Below are 16,647 nucleotides of genomic sequence, written 5' to 3'. Positions count from 1 at the left end.
CTGTGGCTTTGAGGGGGCTGTGTCACATGCTTCGTTCCTGCCGATGGTCCGTACGAGCCAAAGGCTACAGGAAGCTTTGTTCTTGACTCCTGAAAATTATAGTCTGATGTGCTTCAAAGGGATTCTAATGAGGACATTGGAGGCACAAAGAACTGAGCTGTGCAGATTCGGTTTGCAGTTCCGCGAAGTTGGAGTTACTTGGTCTCCCTAGCCAACGTCTTGCTCCCTTGCCCGGTGCCTGGTGGCGACGGTCTTAGAGGCCCTCGTCCTCCTCACCTGCCTTTCCCCCTCTTTGCCTCTGCTAGGCCCGTCTCACCCAGCATTTTATCTACAGCTCCTTTCTGAATTCTGTTCTCTCTCTTGACATTAAAGGTTTGGCAGACATTGCCTTCCTTTCTGAAATGTTTATTAGGGGCGCCAGGATGGCTCAGTGGGTTAAGCTTCCGACTCTTGGTTTCGGCTCAGGTCTTTATTTCAGGGTCCTGGGTTGGAGCCCCGCGGCAGACTCTGCGCTCAGCAGGGAGTCTCCTTCTCTGCCTCTCTCTCCCTCTGCCCCTCCTCCCACAAAATAAATAAATCTTAAGAAAAAATTTAAAAAAATGTTTATTAAAGACATTTTCTGAGACTCTATTAATCCTCAAAATACTCACTTAGGTCTCTGCCCCGCCCCCCCCCCCCCCCCACTGTCATATATATGTCTCTCTCTTTCTTGTTCAGGTGTTTTTCTCTTGACTTTTTGAACAGTTCTTTGGTCTTTGCCAAGAAAGAACTCACTCAGGCTTGCTTTCCTAGACTCTGCACACATTTGCCACCCAAATCCAGGTAGATTTTATTGGCGAGAATCCAGGGAATTCCATCCCACCCTTAATGTTGCCTTGGTAACCTGTAACCGCCCACTCTTTCCAAGGGTGCTTCTAGAACAGTCCCCAAAGTACGAAGTTGCAAAACGTCCAGTCTGGAAGGAACTTTATAACTAGCTCTGTCCCTCAATTCAGATTGAGAGGAAAAGCAACTTGCCCAAAGTCACACAGGAGGCAGAGACTGAGTCAGAATAAGGCCCCAGCCCTCCTGCTGACCCTTTGCTCTCTCCTATGAGAATTCATTTCTGCATACAATTGCCAGACCAGAATCCAACATCCTTATTGAGTCAGAATTATAGCTCTCACTTCTGGAGCATTAACTGTGCGCCATGCATTAGGCTAAGTGCTTTTTCTATGCACCTCATCTCATTCTCACCAAGTACTCTATGAGCTGAAATCCATTTTAAAGATGAAGAAACTGAGCTGGTGATGTGCTAGAGCTGGTTGGTCCTGGCTCTCGAGAGCCAATTGTATGTGTCTCTTCCTAATTCCCTGTTCAGTGATTTCATGTTGCTAGCTGACATCGGCCACAGTGGATGTATTTACACCACAGAAATCGGCAAATGCTACAAACTGAGGCATTTCTCCATGTCCTGCACCCTCCACCCCAGGAGATCCAATGTACCAGCACACCCCTGGGCTTCCTATCAGCTAAGCAGCTTGCTCAGGGACACGCAGCTGGGATGTGAGAGAGCTGGGACTGTGACCCACAGGTGTCTGGCTTCATAGCCTGAGCCCTTCACCATCACCCTATACTGCTAGTCACCAAAGCCAGGTTTTTGGGGATTCGTTCCCCCTGAGACTAGAGGCAGTGGTGCAGAAAAAGCAGCTTCTTTGGGTCTGATACCTAGGATGGTGGCAGGGCGTGAGACACCCATATCCAGAGGGACCCCACCTGGTTGCTGGAGAAGAACGCCACCAGAGCATTTCCCACACCTCACTCCGTTCCAACACTCAGGCCTCCTTGCTATTTTTAAGTGTTCCGATCACACTCGCAGCTCAGGGACTTTGTTGCTGTTCCCACAGTCTTGAATTCTTTTCCACAGGTGAACACAGAGCTTGCTCCTTCACCTCCTTCTTGTCTGGGCTCTTCCTTGACCAACCCATCTAAAATAGCACTGCAATGGTCTCTGTTCACTTCCCATGTTCACAGCACTTATCACTGCCTGTCTCATAGCCCACGTGCTTTTGTTTTCCATCTTTCTCTCCAACAGAAGGTAAGCTCCATGAAGGTTAGAACTGCGTTGTGCTCACATTATAGCTTCAGAGTGTGGAATAGGGCAGGATTGGATGAATAAAGTAATAAACCTCAGCTGTCACTCTATTCTACATGCTGCCTTTTTAGATATGCCTTAGGTGGTTGACTCCTAGCCTAGCTCTTCACTTGTAAAGGCAAAGGGCTTTCTCCTTGGCTCTCTGACCTCAGGGGATCTTCAAAGTCTACAACCACCTTCTGCCTCCCCTTGAGTTCTTCTTTCATATTCCCACTTCCTCACCACCCCCCCACAATAGGCCAACAGTCACATCTATCAATGCTGATTTGCTGACAAATAATTATTAAACATTTTTATTTATTTATTTATTTTAGAGAGAGTTGGAGGGGAGGGGCAGAGGAAGAGGCAAGAGAGAATCTTAAGCAGGCTCTGCACTGGGCAGGGAGCCTGATATGGGGCTTGATCTCAAGACCCTGAGAACATGACCTGAGCTGAAGTCAAGAGTCGGATGCTTAACCGACTGAGCCACTCAAGCACCCCAGTTATTAAATTTTTTTAAAAGATTTTTTTAAAGATTTTATTTATTTATTTATTTATTTGACAGAGAGAGGGAGAGCAAAAACAACCAGGGGTAGCAGTGAAGGGAGAGGGAGAAGCAGGCTCCCTGCTGAGCAGAGAGCCCAATGATGCGGGCCTCGATCCCAGGACTCTGAGATCATCACCAGAGCCGAAGGCAGACGCTTAACCAACTGAGCCACCCAGGCTCCCCTATTAAATATTTTTAATAGGAACTTTTTTAAAAAGATTTTATTTATTTATTTGAGAGAGAGAGCACACGTGCACAAGCAAGGGTAGGAGCAGAAGGAGAGAGAGAGAGAGAGGGACAAGCAGAATCCCCGCTGAGTGCTGAGCTCAACATGGGGCTCAATCCCAGGGAACCCCGAGATCATGACCCGAGCCGAAGTCAGACACCCAACTGACTGAGCCACCCAGGTGCCCCAAAAGGAACTTTCAACTCCAAGAACTAATTACATTTCCATCTTAGAAGATAAATGTGGCCATGCCATTGAAAATGATTATTTAAGAGGATGGTTGGGGCTGATTGAGTGTGACTTTTGAGAAGAGAATGTGAAGGGATTCAGGTCATAGCCCACAGTGGGAGTGGCTGCAGGGAGCCTGGGCTGAGTGCCTGTTCACTCATTCTGACCTGCAGGGTCATACTGAGGCTCTTTCTCACATTTCCCTGGTCCTGTCTGGCAGTAAATACATAATCACTCTCACACACGTACACACACACACCCCTTCCTTTCTTATTTCAAAAATCTTACGTGTTTATTGTACAAATTTTAGAACATATGGATAGGTAAAAGAACAGTTAAAAATTACTTAGGGGCGCCTGGGTGGCTCAGATGGTTGGGCGTCTGCCTTTGGCTCAGGTCATGGTCCCAGGGTCCTGGGATCGAGCCCCGCATCGGGCTCCTTGCTCAGCAGGAAGCCTGCTTCTCCCTCTCTCACTCTCCCTGTCTGTGTTCCCTCTCTCACTGTCTCTCTCTGTCAAATGAATAAAGTCTTAAAAAGAAAAAAAAAAGAATATGAGTCATTTAAAAAAAAAAAATTACTTGTAACCTCACCTCAGAGATAAGAGTTGTAAATATTTTGGTGAGTTATTTTTTGCCAGTCTTTTTTTCCTACTGATTAACATCTATGTATTTTCTGACCTACATTTTTAAAAACTTCATACATCATGGACATCTTTCCATGTGATTAATATTGTTTATACCCAGTCGCTTTCACTAGTATTTAGTTGTATGCAGGTAATTTATTTCACCCATCCCTGACCATTGCACACTTAAGGTTGTTTCCAACTCTAGATTATTAATACTGAGATAGAATTTCTCCTTAGTGTGTCTTGGACAAAGAGTGATTATTCTCACAGTCCTTAATGTCAATTACCGCAAATTCAATCTATGGACTGAATGTTTGCGCCTCAGCCCCCCCCCCCCCTTCAGGTGTAGAAAGCCTTAATCCCCAATGTGATGGTATTAGGAAGTGGGGCCTTTGGAGATAATTAGGTTTAGATAAGGTCATGAGGGTGGAGCCCCACGATGGCATTAGTGTCCTTATAAGGAGATAAAGGGACCAGAGCCTGTGCTCTCCACCATGTGAAGATACAGTGAGAAAACAGCCATCCATCAACCAAGAGGAGAGCCCTCACCAAGAACCCCACCATGCTGGCACGCAGCCTCCAGAATTGTGAGAATTAAATGTCTGTTGTTTAAGCCACCCAGCCTCTGGAATTGTTATAGTTGCTACCTCACTGAATCTTCCACAAAAACTTACTAGAATGGTGTCTATAGGGCAACCATGACTTTACCTCTGGACCTTTGCATATTCTGTTCCCTCTCCTTGGATAACCCTTTCCAGGTTTCTTCCCCTGATTGTCATAGGTTCTTCCTGCTGCCCTAAATCATACATTTCCTTATATTTTAATGTTTAGAAAGATGATGAATCTAACAGCCAGTGTGTGGGTTTGTGGTAGTAGTGAGTTGTGGACATAATTCCTTTTCACCCTTTAAAGTACAGCACAGCTCAGGCGGGTAATTCCTGAGTTACCGTAACTCTTGGGCTACTCTCTCCTTGCACTCCCCACACTGCATGGCACTTGCCTGCTCGTTTGTCCCCCCCTGGCCGAGGACCTTCCTGAGAACAGCAAACAGGTATTTTTTGTTCCTATATACCCAGCTCCCAGCAGCTCAGTAGCCTGGGCCCCAGGGCAGATTCCGAGGGCAAGGGTGGGTGGGGAGCAAGTCTCTGGTTGTCTCCTTCCTCCCCATTGAACAGGTAAATGGGAGTTACTTCCTCATTCCAGGCCATGGGGAACTCTGTCACAGAGCCCTTGGTGGGTAGGTCAGAGCATTTCACCTGCCTGACCTTTGAGATTAATGTCCATCTCAGGCCTTGGTGGCTGTATTTATTTGCTCTGAGTGAGGGTGGGGAGAAAGCTTAGCAGGTGGAAGTTTTGGTAATTTGTGCCCACATGGCTCTAGAGAGCTTCCAAGAAACCAGTTACCTGCGTAGCAGTTGTTTTCAGGGTGCCCCACAATGACACTCAAGACTCAGGGGAAATGCTTGAATTTCAGCTTCACAAAAGGGCCTGCCAGAGGTATCACCTTTCCCCACTGGCCCCGCCGCCCCACCCTGATACAGTGACTGTGAATGAAGTTGGCCATTGGAGCTTTTCAGCATTCCCTCCTCCCAGCTTCTCCCCTGCCCCCACTCCCTTCTGGGTCTTTCTCTTTTCTGCCTCTGCAGGACTTTTTGTCTTGTTTTTTTATTGCTTAGCTCTAACTCCAGAAAGAATATGGTACCTGTTGCATGGAAATACTTGCACTTGCACGCTGCACAAAGCTGGGAGATGGACGATCGTCCCTCTCCAGCTCGGAAGGTGGGTGAAGGCTTCAAGCAGGAGGTGGGTGATGCTTGAAGGATGGGTAGGATTCAGATAGCTGAAGAAGTGGTAGAGGAAGGGGAGAAGTCACCCCAAACTTAGGCAGGAGTAAGTCATGGTCAGGAAGGGGAGGACTGAGGCTGAAGCAAATGTTTATGTGTTATGTTCATAAAGTGCCCTCAATATGCTGCCTATTTGCATGTGTGGGTAAACCAAATGCCCCCAGGCCCCTGGTTCTCCAGCTTATGTGTTGGTGTGGGCTCTCCTCACTTTACCCCCATGACAACCCAGCCTCCAAACTCAGTACCTCTCCAAATTCAAACCCAAAGAATCCATGACCATAAAACTGTTGGTTTCCAATTTAGAGTTCACTGCATATTTTGTAGAAGAGATGGGGGGAATGGGCTTATCTTGTACACATCATCACAAATAACTGGAAAAATCCATTAGATGTTTCTATTCCACCCCCCCCCCCAAACTCCCTAGTCACACCATGGTGTGGAGAGGTGTTGCTCCCACCTTCCCTCAGTCTCACTCTTATTGGCCCTTTTTATCTCCTGGACTCTTCCCTGTGAATGTTACCTTTCTCACTCTTCATCAGCCAGCTTTTACCACTCAACTTATACACCACCAATACATCATGTTAGTCAACAGGGCCCCCTAGTTTCTTGATCTAAACCCTCCTGCAAGGAGGTTTATTTGGCTCTATTTTCCAAATAAATGTAATGCCTTCCCCAAGAGATATTCTGTGGCTGATCTAGCCTCCCTCTTGTTAAACTCATATTTTCTCATTCAAATTCCCACAACCACCCTTCTATTGTCTTCATGGTATAGATTAGACAACTGAAAATAAGAGAAGTGAATTGGTTTGCCCAAAGTCACACGGCGGCCAACAAGGCAAAGATGAGACCTTGAACTCTGTTACTTTTTTTTAAATGTGTAACAGCCACCTCTTATACAGGGAGTGTGAGGAGGGTGACTTTGATGGGACTAGGGCTAGACATGTAGCTTGGCACCTGTGTTAGGTTCCCAGGGCTGCCATAAAAAAAAAAAAAAAAAAAACCACAGCAGGGTGACTTCAAACAATAGAAATGTATTCTCTCATAGTTTTGGAGCCTAGGAGTCCAAAATCAGGGCATTAGTATGGTTGATTCTTTCTGGAGGGTTCCTCCAGGATCCTTCCTTCTGAGGGAGAATCTGCTTCATGCCTCTCTCCTAGCTACTGGAGGTTGCTGGTGATCCTTGGCATGTAGACGTGGTGCTCCAAACGCTGTCCTCATTTTCACATGGCATTCTCTTGGGGTGTCTCTGTGTCTTCACATGGTCCTGTTATGAGGACACTAGTCATTGGATTTAGGGCCCACCCTAATCCATGACGAACTCATTTTAACTAATTACATCTTATTTCCAAATAAGGTCACTTCCTGAGGTTCCAGGAGGAGAGGGAATTTTGATGAGACACCATTCAACCCAGTAGAGGACCAGTTCATAAGGGTCCTAGAAAGTAATGCTGGGAAATGTAGACTGTGGGCAAGGAACAATCATGAAGTGTTTGGGAGGGGGAGGATGGCAGGATCCAACCGAAAATCTCTCCCATCGAATCTGACTGGCTTCCTGTGATTTCCTGATCCCCGCAGCTCCTTGTGCCTGCTGCTTTATTCGGGAATTAAACTGGGTGGGCTTCCGCCAGCAGGTGAGCCGTTTCCCAGAGGGGCAGTCTTTTCTTTCTCGGAAACTTTGCACTTTGGGAGATACTTTGCACTTGCCTCCGTTGCGCCTTGGGCTAATCAGTATGCCGCTTGGAACTATTTAAAGCCTGATGCATTAGTCACAACAAATCTGCTCCCACTGGGAGCTGAAAAGACTGAACAGGGCGCCAGTTTCTTTTTGGTAAGTGCAGTCTGTTTTCCCCCTCACGTCATTTGTGCCCGGCTCCTTGGATTCCTTGGACTTCAGGCCCGGAGTCTCTTTGCTGAGTTGTCCCTGAGGCTGGAAGAGCTACCAAGGGCTAGTCAGGGCACCTTTGAAAACCTTTCTGAGGACAAGGGCCAGGGGCTTAGGCAGGGCAGGGGGGCAGAGCAGGAGGGGCCGCGAGGCCTGGCTGATCCATAGGCTCAGCGAATACGCCACGCCTGCTGGAAGTCGTTGGAAAGGCCTCCGACGACCTCTTCACTGCCCCGCTCTGACCCGCCCCCACAAACACCGGGTGGTTTTGATGTGCCTTGAAGCTTGGAGAGCACCAGAACTTTGGGCCTGCTCTAGTGGTTCCGTCTGCCTTTGTGGCTTTGCCAAACCCTCAGCTGGCCTAGAAGGGGAGCGGGCTTGGGAGAGACACAGTTGGCCTCAGTGAGTGTGCAGAGGCCTCAGGCTTCCATTTATTTTGAGCAGGGATCCTCAAGCAGCAAGCATGGTTTCTCCACATGGGGCCTAACGATGTCTTCAGATTCTGTCTGGGGCTGTACGTTGGGAGAGGAAGCGAGCGTAGTGTGGTGACAAGAGGAGAGTTTGGATTCCTGAATCAGAGGCCTTCTGTCCTCTGCTCTGGGAGATCCCTCTAGCTGTGGGCTCTCAGGCAAGCAGCTCTGAGCCTAAAGAGTGGGTAATTCCTGGCCCTCAGCGGGGTTTCAGAAGCACGAATGGGAGGATTTATGGAAAAGTGCTTTGCAGGTTGTAGGGTGTGCAGGGGGGAGTATAGTAACAGAACTTGTGGGGCCCTCTCTCTGGTGCATAGTAATAGCTTACCTTTACGGAGGGCGCAATGTGCGCTAGAGGGTCTGCTGAACACTTCCGGTAGATCGTTTTATGTAATCCGCACAGGGGCCAAGGAGTTAGTACCATTATTATCTCTCCTGTGCAGATGAGGAAACTGTGGCTAAGAGAGGTTCAATCACTTGCTGAAGGCCAAAAGCTACGTAGTTGTGAGGACTCCGTTCACACTCCGGGGCCTGCAGGCTTGAGCCCGGTCCATGCTGCCTCTCGTGATGGCAGTAAGAATTTTTAAACTCGCTGTTATCGGGACCTAGTCTTGACAAACCCTGAAAATCCATGGTCCCTCATCGTCACAGAAGCCTTGTGCTATAAAAGCCTCCACCTGATGAGTGAGGAATTTGTGCACTTTATTGAGCACCTACTCTTCCGTTCGAGGCACGGGGGGACACAACAGTGAACGAGATGAGGGGCTTCTTGCCTTCCTGGAACTTATATTTTAGCACCATGGAGACAAGCAGTGATACATAAGGAAAATCATTTCAAGTCACGCTGAGGGTGAGGAGAATAAAACCGAGTGAAGTGGCAGAGAGAAGGAAGGCCAGAGAAGGCCTCTCTAAGGTGGGGGGGGGGGGGGGACGTTGGAACTGAGACCAGAAGGGTGAGGCGAGGCCTCTGAGGGAAATGTGTGAGGAGGAGCTCTCTCAGGTGGGGGAACACTGGGGGTCTGTGAGGAATAGAGGGGGCGGGAGGAGCTAGAGGAGGGGAGCCCAGTGAGTGAGAGGAAGTGTGGAGTGGGCCACGCGAGCAGGAGACAGTGGCCATGGTAGAAAGTGAAGTGACTCTTACGAGAGGCAGTGAGGGTCAGGGACCCTTTCTCACTCATGCCAACTCCTCAGAGCAACTGTGCTGCCACGCTGTCAGCCATGTGCTCAGCGAGGGCTGATGACCGAGGAAAGGCCCAGGCCTGGGCAGGGCAGGATGGGCGGGTGGGAAGCGTCCTTGGTGGGCGGGCTCCAGCTTGGAGTCCGTGGAACCCTCTCTACTTCGCTGCAGGGCAAATAGGTGGCAGACCTGGGGGCCTAAGGGTTCCCCTCACACACACATACAGGCTAGTGGTCCTAATCCCATGCATCCAGGGATTGGCACGGCTGCTAGTCACCCGTGAGTAGACCCAGCCGGCTGCCAGAGTGGGAGCAAGATTTTCCCAGGAAGGCAGAGCCGCCTCTTCTGCCCACCTTCTCACACTCTCCCTGTCCAGGAGAGTGTCGATCTTAATTAATGACCCCCTCTGGGGATTTTGTAGGAATCCACTGTCTACGGAGAATTGCTGTTATATATTCTAAAGAGCCTATTAAGATTGTTCCCCCCTTGAGAGGAAGGAGATCCTTTGTGTGATGAATCAGAATAAAATCATAAACTTTGGACCTGGAAGATACTCTGGGGTCAGCGTCCCGCAACACTCTCACTGATAACAAGAGACGGAGGCTTGGGGATTATTTAATTCGGCGTTGTCAGAAATAGTTGGTGAAAGCCTTTCTGGGGAAAAAAAATAAAAACCAATCAACTATACTTTTCCTGACCTTGTAAACAGAATAAATGGATCCTTTGATTGAACAGAGGCCGGCAGCAGATGAGAGCAGGGCTTCTGGTGTCTAGGAAGGGGGTGGTTCCCACATGCAGTACTTAAGAGCTAGATGTTCTTTTTTTTTTTTTTTTTAAGGTTTTATTTATTTATTTGACAGAGAGACACAGCGAGAGAGGGAACACAAGCAGGGAGAGTGGGAGAGGGAGAAGCAGGCTTTCTGCTGAGCAGGGATCCCAATGCAGGGCTCAAACCCAGGACCCTGGGATCATGACCTGAGCCGAAGGCAGATGCTTAACGACTGAGCCACCCAGGCACCCCAAGAGCTAGATTTTCTTGGGCAAGTCGCTTCATGTCTAATTCCTCAGTTTCCTGATCTGTAAAATACAGGCAATAATGGACACGCACCTAAAGGGGTTTTGATGTGAACTGAATAAAATAACATAGCATATATAAAGTGCTCGTCACACAGTGAGGATTGAACAAAAAATCACTGCTACTACCATTTGGGGGTCCAGACGCAGAAGACGCAGATCAGCAGTGATGCAGAGCAGATAAAAATGCTCGGGAATGGCAAGCTGGCCTACAAATGGCACTGCTGTTCTCTTGAGCTCAGGCTTCCGTAACGTCCCTCAAAGTTGAATTTTATTAACTCCCCCCCCCCCAAAGTTTATCTTACCATTTGCCTCTATTTCCTGAAAGGCAATTTCTGTTGTTGTTTTTTAAGATTTTACTTATTCATTTGACAGAGAGAAAGAGAAAGAGAGAGAGTGCACGAGCAGGGGAGGGGCAGAGCGAGAGGGAGAAGCAGGGAGCCCGATGTGGGGCTCAATCCCAGGACCCTGGGATCATGACCTGAGCCGAAGGCAGACCCTTAACGACTGAGCCACCCAGGAGCCCCATGAAAGGCAATTTCTAAGAGAAAAATATTCCCCATTCAGTGAGACTTCCAGCATGTGAATTAGGATTTTACCACAGAGTTTTGACTTTATTTCACCAGCGGCCTCAGCACATCTGCCAGTGTGTGAACCTAGACACTGTTGCCATGAGAGGCAGGTTGGAGAAAGGTACCCAGCCTGACCCAGCGGTTGTAGGACCCCATCCTTTGTCCCATCTCAACTCAACCCCCAGGGCCACACGGAAGATTTGTCAGATGACAGCTCATCTTATCCTACAGGCGCCATGTTATGATTTCAGGTGAACTCATCACTGGACAGCGATGTCTGTTGTTAGTCATTACCCTCCTGGCGTCGGGGGAGATTTCAGGCATGTGGAAGGCACCAGAAGCCCCATGCCCAGCAGCCACTGATTCACAAGCTCTGAGAACTGACTGTTCATGGTGACTCGGCATTGACTCGTCCCTTTGGTAGGCTCTGCAGGAGCCTGGCTGGGCCTCACCACGTCCTGTTCCTTTCTCCTCTGCTGAACGCAGTCCCTATCTTCATGTTAGGAAGCATCTTTTCAAAAATAAAATTAGAAGAGTAAGAGAGAATAATTTTTTAAAAAAGATTTTATTTATTTGCTGGAGAGAGAGAGAGAGCACAAGCAGGGGGGAGCGGCAGGCAGAGGGAGAAGCAGGCTTCCCGCTGAGCAGGGAGCCCGATGTGGGACTCGATCTCAGGACCCTGGGATCATGACCTGAGCTGAAGGCAGACGCTTAATGACTGAGCCACCCAGGAGCCCCAAGAGAGAAGAATTAAGAGCCATTTCCAAGAAGGAATTTAGCTAGGAGAACCAAATCCTGTCTAATATCCTGGGTTAAAAAGAACCAGCTATGAACTACAAATGCAGTTGACTTTGGCCCTGAGATCTGTAGGGAAAACTAGAAAAAGAAATAGTCATGAATCAGCAGCACCAGCAATGTTTGCTTGTGAGCTCTTTTAGTCATGTGCGGGAGTACATAATTCTGTCCCGGGGTCCTATGGAGTTTGCTTCGTGCCCCAAGGTGTGGAATTTGGAAAAATACCAGCCCTGGCAGTTCTTGGGAGACAAAGCAAAGGAAACTCCCATGAGAGTGCTGTTTCTTGGAGAACCGTTACTCACCTGAGCCCTGGGTTCAGGTGGAGGTTCAGAGTGAGTCTGCAAGGGCTCGTGGGGCACCTGAGCCCAGGAGCTGCTCAGTCGGTGCCAAGGCTGGGAGCCAAGGATGTCCACAGGGCCCAGGGAGAGGACACTCAGGGGGGCCTTTGGACTTTGGGGAGTCGTTTACTCCTTCATCTTCTTTTCCCTAGCACCTGCTGTGCACCAGGCACTGTTCTAGGCACGGAGAAACAAGAAGAACAGTTTCTGTTGTCATGGAATTCACCTTCTTGTGGGGAGATACAGACACCACACATGGAAGCAAATGCATTAAGAAGTTTATTTCAGAGTGGCAAGTGCTATGAAGACAGTAAAGCAGGGCAATGCGTTCGAGAGCAATTGGGGGTGATGTTAGTCCATAATGTTAGATCTGAAGCACCAACCACGGGAAGACCAGGGGAGCCCGATGCAGGCAGTAGAATTACCAGCAACAAAGGCTCCGGGTGGGGACAGCTGTGGCCCCTTCGATGCACATAACAATGGCCAGTGTCCCTGGAGCCTCGTGAATTTGTGGCTCCTTTCAGATTTATCCCTGACATGCTATCGCCCCAACGGGCAGTGTCCATTCAGAGAGCCATCTCCTGGAGGCAGGGTCAGAAGGAATGTCTCGAAATGCTTTGGAGACAAGCAGAAATGATTGATGAGAGGACTAATCCTGCCCTCCTCCTCACCTCCACATCTAACCCACCATCAAGTCAGTGGGCTCATGCTCCCTGTTTTCTCCTAGGAAGTCTACTTCTCTTCGTGTCCACCACCTTCACCCTGGTTCAAACCCCCAGCCTCTCTCCCCAGGTCTACTGGAAAAGCCTCTGAAACTGGTTCCTCATGTATGGTCTTGCCCATCCCTGGTCCACTCTCCACACTGTGTTCAGAATGATCTTTTAAAACCTCAGATCTAGGGGCGGCTGGCTGGCTCAGTCAGGGGAGCATGTGACTCTTGATCCTGGGGTCGTGAGTTGAGGCCCCACATTGGGTATGGAGATGACTTAAAAACAAAAGCTTTAAAACAAAACAAAACCAAACCTCAGATCTAATCATGTTGCATACACCTCCTCCGTACTTTTCCATGATTCCGCATTGCTGTCAGGATTAGGACCCAAATCCCCACAAGGACAATCAAGGCTCTCTCATACAGAACCCTTATTTCTTTTCTAGCCTTGTTTCCAGCCATTTGTGGCTCCACTTTGTGCTCTAGCTACAGAGGCTTTCTTCCAGTTTCCCTAATATGCTGTACCAGTTTTGGCCTCAGGACCTTTGCACAAGCCTCAAGGGCTCTTAATCTCTTCTCCTTCCATGCACCCTGGCCTCAGCAACTTCTATCCAGGCTGCAGCATATCTGTTACTTCAGCAGGGACGTCTTCCTTGTTGTTCAACACTGTGATACTATGTAGGGTCTTTGGTTACATGTCCCCAGTAGCAATTCATATTTATCATCCTAGCTCTCAACACATTTCTATTTATTTGTGATGCCTCTTTTCCTGCACGAGGCCATACACTCCAGGAGGGTGGGAACCAATTCGGTCTTGTCCATGGTTGTGTCCTCAGCACTTCGGAAGTGTCCGGAGCACAGGAGACACTTGATACATATTTGTTGAGGCAATGAAGGAATGAGTACTCATAAAGACCTTGACTCTTAAATGTTCCACTTGAATGTGCTACTTGCTTTCAACAAAATGAACTAACAGGAGACCATCTGTATTTTCTGTTCCATTTCTCTACCCTATAGAGATGGTGATTGATATCTGGAGTTCAAGAATAAGCATAGTGAGCAGGAATTCTGGCAGATGAACAACCTGCTTAGGAAGCCTGTTCTTGCCTTCGACTATCAGAACAGTGTTATTTTCTTTGGCCTGAAGGAGTCTAAGACTGTGTGTACTCAGGGAAACGGTGTAGACCTGCAGTGTGGAGCCGGGGCCAGGGGTGAGACTCAAATAATAATCAAGTGGAAGAGGGTTGTGTGAAGCCTGGTGGGGGACATCGCCTTTCTCAGCGGCTGAGGAATTGGAACATTCCCCCTTGTGTCAATGTGGAAGTGAATGAATTAAGTTCCGTTTTATGCCGTGCCTGGAAAAATACCAATGCTGCACTCGCATAGTTTCTGCAAGCAAACCCCAAATGCCACTCAGTCTCAGCCCTCGGAGAGACTGTTATAGGGGGAAAGAATCAACATTCACAGACTATGGGAAATACCACTGAAGTGGAAAAAGATTAGAGCCGTAGATTTTTGCTTTTTTGAGGTTATGTACTCCTTTGAAAATCTGATAGAAGCAATGGACCCTTGCTCTCCTTCGTGCCCCTTGACCCTCTGCAGAATATATATCTGTATAACATCCTCTTATCCATGGAGACCCTGGAGGGCCATAGCCTCAGGTTAAAAAATTCCAGTTAGTGGGTCTGGTTGGAAATTGAGCAGAAATAAGCTAGTAAGAGATGACATGGAAGCACAAGTTAGACAAGGTTTGATTTAAAGAATAAAATAGAAGCACCCTATAGTTAGGTTTTTGTATTCCTGAAGTTCTTTGCTTTTTATTTTTATTTTATTTTATTTTTTTAAGATTTTATTTATTTGACAGAGAGAGAAACAGTGAGAAAGGGAACACAAGCAGGGGGAGGGGCAGAGGGAGAAGCAGGCTCCTCACTGAGTAAGGAGCCTGATGAGGGACTCGATCCCAGGACCCTGGGATCATGACCTGAGCCGAAGGCTGACGCTTAATGACTGAGCCACCCAGGCGCCCAGTTCTTTGCTTTTTAGAACAAGTTGGTTGGCACAGGGCGACCACGTGCACCAGAGTGAAATAAGGCAGACCTCTAGGGGCTGAGGGGAAGCCACTCTGAGTATTTCCCCAGATTTAGGCAACCACGGTGATCCATCCACTAAAATCCACCAGGCGGCCAGGATTTTAGTCTGTCATGTTCACCTCTGGTCCCCACTGTCTTGTTCAGTGCTTGGCACGTAGTAGGTGCTTGATAAATACTTAGTGAGTGGCTGACTCAATTAGTCTATCCTGGGTTGCCCCACTTTATTCTGTCTTCCTCTCCTTCATTTTGTTCTGGATTTATCAGATTTTAGTTTTTATTTATTTGTTCAAGAAATCTTTGTTGAGGTCGGTGATGTGATGGCATGTGTTAGCTGAATCCAAAGTTGATGCAAATTCTAAAATTATACTCAAACCTTAGGTAAAACAAACAAACAAACAATATTTGTTTTAGCCTTCTGGTGGGCATTAATTGTCCCTAGGCATGGAACGACATGAGATTGAAGAGCTCCTGCTCTGGGATTCATTACCCCCAGGTTAAAGTCTCAGTTCTGCTGCTTGGGAGTGATGAAAGCCTCAGTTTCTTCAACTGTAAAATGGGGTGTGAGAATTACATAAGGTTATGCAGTTAGAGCACATAGCATGATTCTTGACACACACCTACATGTTGTTTTAATAGATGTCAGACATTTTTATTCTTACCTGGCTCCTCTGTCATATAGTTCGTCGGTTCCTTTAGGGTCCTCGTCCCTCTCTGAGCCCACAGTTCTGAACCCCAGAAACAATCGCTAACTATACAGTAGGTCACGTGCGGCCTCTAAAAAGTCCCAGAAATATTCAGTCATGGCAATACTTAAGGGCTGGGGACATTACTAATTTCCTCCCTTCCTATTTTTCCATATTTTTTATTTCAATTAATAAGCATGTATCACTTCATAATTTAAGAAGGACCAAATAAGAAAAAATATTGTAGCAAAAATGTGTTTATTCCATGTTGCTAAATTCAGAGGTAGGAAACAAGAACATTTTATTGTGTCTGGTCTATAGAATCAATTCCAGGAAACCAGGAGGACTCGGTTTGTCCATTACGTGGCCCAAATAAAAATGCCCAAATACAGGCGCCAAGGAAGGACGGCTGCATCCCTGAGTGGGCATGGATGTGCTGTGCTGTTTGGTACATGTGGGTTTAGGAACGGGGGACTCCTGGTTTCATCTCCAAGCTCTCCTGCTATCCGGCTCCATGTGCAACTTTGGGAAAATTTCAGGCCCAGTTTTCTCATCAGTAAAGTGGGAGAGAGAAATGGAGAGACTCTTCCTTACAGATTGTTGTGGGAATGAATATCGAATACTTCACACGTCAGAGGAAGTCTTCCATGCATTCTTGTTTTCTTTCTGTTTCTCCAATAGCATCAGTGACATCATCATCCTTTATGTTATACATGTATGCGTTTTGAACATGCGTGTGCCTATAAAAGTATATACAAATGTCTGCACTTTGATGTCGACTCATCATCTCGGCCCGGTCATGGCCAAACTAGAACTCTTGATTTCCCAAACCCATCCCGCCGGCTGCCCCTCCCTTAGTCTTCTGCACGTCAGGAAATGGCGCCAACGCTCACTTGGTTAGTTGTTCTGCCTCAAAAGCTAAGAGTCATCCTTCGCTCCTCTCCCTCCCTCACATCCCGTATCCAGTGTGCTAACTCTGCTGATGTGTCTCAAAATCAGCCCCTTCCTTTGACAGCCACTGCCCCACCGCAGACAGAGCCACTGTCCTCTCACTACCGTGAGGGACAGTAGCTCCTGCCTGCACCGGGTGCCCGACCCTACGACCGCCCCTGACAGGGGCCCCCAAGTGAGCGCTGACACGCGGACCTTGGGCTGTGCCTCATCCTTGCTCAGAACGGCCCCCGCCGGCGGTGGCTTCCTGTGATGCTGGAAATAAAACCGGGGTGGCTCACTGTCCTTCAGGCCTCTGTACTGGGGAATAAGCAGACCTCTT

General features: G+C 48.0%; 1 protein-coding gene and 1 non-coding gene across 8 annotated transcripts in view; both read left to right on the top strand.

The window, feature by feature from the left end:
- Positions 1-16,647, top strand: part of NAV2 (neuron navigator 2) — a 711,830-nt gene that overhangs the window by 360,495 nt on the left and 334,688 nt on the right. The gene's annotated exons all lie outside the window — the stretch shown is intronic.
- LOC118526362 (small nucleolar RNA SNORD45) lies at positions 14,996-15,067 on the top strand. The gene has a single exon (XR_004912571.1). It is a non-coding gene; the product is annotated as a small nucleolar RNA SNORD45 (small nucleolar RNA).

Source organism: Halichoerus grypus, chromosome 11 (assembly GCF_964656455.1).
Source record: "Halichoerus grypus chromosome 11, mHalGry1.hap1.1, whole genome shotgun sequence".
Classification (NCBI taxonomy): domain Eukaryota; kingdom Metazoa; phylum Chordata; class Mammalia; order Carnivora; family Phocidae; genus Halichoerus; species Halichoerus grypus.
This window is presented reverse-complemented; position numbering and strand designations above follow the sequence as displayed.